A 2,500-nucleotide genomic window follows, 5' to 3' on the forward strand; every position below is an offset into this window, starting at 1 on the left:
GATGATGATGATGATGATGATACTGGCACCTGTGACTCAAGGAGTTGAGGCCGATATGGCATAGAGAGAGAGACTCCTGTTTACCATATAGTGGTAGTTTGCCGTGAAAAGACAGTTCGGCTTGTGTGTGGCGTCAGTGCTGGTGTCGCAATATTTATAAACATATATTTTGAGTTGGTGTGCGGTTTAGATTTAAGTTTGTTAGGTTTTTTTTGCGTTAATTTGGATGGGGTTTATGGTATATATAGTGTAAAGTTTTTGATGCTGGTGATTCTAGTTTAAAGTGTTAAGTTTTGATGAGTTTAAAGTTTTTTGGGATGGTTTGGTTTGATTTATTATAGTTTGTAAGAAATATATAGTTTTAAGGTTATGTTTTGTTTTGTTTTGTCCTTTTGTCCAAGAGTCTGGTTGTAGATTACGTAAGGGGAAAGTTTGTTTTGTGGAGACCATTGTCAGTAAGTGTGATTCAGGGTGTGGGGGTTGTCCTTGCAACATCCCGCCACATTATTTTGGCGCCCGAACAGGGACTGCTGAGGTGGGATAGAAGCTGGACTGTTGGACGAAGGACGGAATTAGGTTAAGAATTTAGGATTAAGGTTGATGAAAAATGGAAGAGCAGAACAAGTTACTGAAGGAGGAATTGCGGCTGAGTAAGGAGCGTGAGGAGAGGTTGCTAATAGAGAATGAGAGGTTGAACTGGGAGAATGCGGCGATGCAGAAGGAGCTTAGGGAGTTAAAGGGGACAGTAGAGAGAGTGGAAGAATGTGTTGAGATGAGGATGCGAGAGAATGAAGAACGAATGGAGAAACGAATGGAAGATATGATGGGGCAAGTCATGGGGATGATGAAAACTATAATGGGTGAAGGTGCAGTCGGAGGAGTGTCCTCCGCTTCGGGTAATGGGTTGGTAGTGAAAGAGAAGGTTAAGGTAGGTGATAATGGGAAAGGAAGTGATAGTGATAGTAGTAATAGTGATGGTGATATTGAAGATAAGGGAATTAGGCATAGTAAGGATGAACAGAAAGGGGAGAGGAAAGATGAAAGGAAAGGTAAAAGTGATGTGAAGAAAGAGAAGAAAAAGTATCAGGCTGATAGCAAGGACGATCGTGAATGGGTGAAAGTGGTAAGTAAGAAAAAGGGTAAGAAGGGAATGGTTAAGGATAGGAATTTAAGTGTGGAAGTGGATTCATTATATTCGAATGAGGAAGAAGGTAACAAGGGAGTAGACAGTGATGATAGCAGTGAGAATGAACGTGATGTGTGTAAGACTGTGTTTATGAGAGAGGTACCTCGGTGTGAAAGGTTCAATGAGCATAGCAGTAGGGATGTAAATGATTTTTTCAAGGAGTATGAGAGGTATTGTCAGGATAAGTATGGTGATAGTAAAAGAGTTTGGGCTAGGGAGTTAGGAGAATATTTGACTGGGTATTTGTTGACGATGTATGGAGTGATAATGAGTGTAGGGGACGTTGATTATGAAAGTGTGAAAACGAGAATAATTGAGCAGGTAAAACGTATGAAAGGGAGTGTTAAGTATAAGCGTAAAAATGATTTTGATGAGGCAAGGATGAATGCAGGAGAAGCTATATCAATGTACGTATGTAGGTTGGAAACTTTAGCTAGGAAGAAGTATGGGGATGAAGGTATAAATGAGAATAAGGAGTTAATGAGGAAGTTTTTGGCAACAGTACCTGAGAATGTGTGTGAATTTATTAATTTGAAACGCAAAGAGAAAATGAGGTGGACGCAAGAGAGATTGACCTGGGATGATATACTAGAGATAGTTGAGGATTATGAGTTAGATAGGTGCATGAAAGAAAGTAAATCTGTGAGTGTAAGAACTGGAATGGAAGAAAGTGTAATAGAATTTGGTAGTTATAAGGACGCAATTTTGAGAGGACCAATGAGGGTAGCTGATAATGTAGTAGATAGGAGTGTTAGGGCGAGTAATGTGGGAATACCTGTAAGGACAAATGAAGGGTTTAGGCAAGGGAATCAGGTTTGGAGGGATAGGAGTGCTAGTGCGCCGCAAGATAGGTCAGGTAGTTGTATCCGTGAAGAGAAGTGTTATAGATGTGGGAAAGTAGGACATAAGAAGAATGAATGTAGATGGGCTCTTGGTGCTTGTTTTGGATGTGGTGAGGTAGGGCATAGAATTAGCGAGTGCACGAAAGAGAAAGGGGTAAAATGTTATCGGTGTGGTATGACTGGGCACGTAGCAAGTGGATGTAGGAGTAATCGTACAAATGTGATTTGCGGTAATTGTGGTAAGGATGGTCATTATGCTAGAATGTGCAAGGAGCCGCGGGGTAAGTGTACTGAATGTGGTGTAGATGGGCATGTAGCTAGAGTATGTAGAAAGAAGGGATTAGGCCAGCCAGGATGTTCGGGAAACTAGAGTGTGAGAGGGTTCAGCTGGGTGAGTCCTCCTGTGTATGTGGAAGGAATAGGATCAATGTTTGTGAGAATGGGATGAATAATTGGTTGGAAATGAGCAAGT

General features: G+C 41.2%; 1 long non-coding RNA gene across 1 annotated transcript in view; it reads left to right on the top strand.

Moving 5' to 3' along the window:
* The first annotated feature begins 1,617 nt into the window (after positions 1 to 1,617).
* LOC137639098 (uncharacterized) overlaps positions 1,618 to 2,500 on the top strand; it is a 2,501-nt gene continuing 1,618 nt past the window's right edge. Inside the window, exon 1 of the long non-coding RNA XR_011044223.1 lies at positions 1,618 to 2,500. This exon is cut by the window's right edge and continues 953 nt beyond it. This is a non-coding gene — a long non-coding RNA (uncharacterized lncRNA).

This window comes from Palaemon carinicauda, chromosome 4 (assembly GCF_036898095.1).
Source record: "Palaemon carinicauda isolate YSFRI2023 chromosome 4, ASM3689809v2, whole genome shotgun sequence".
NCBI lineage: Eukaryota > Metazoa > Arthropoda > Malacostraca > Decapoda > Palaemonidae > Palaemon > Palaemon carinicauda.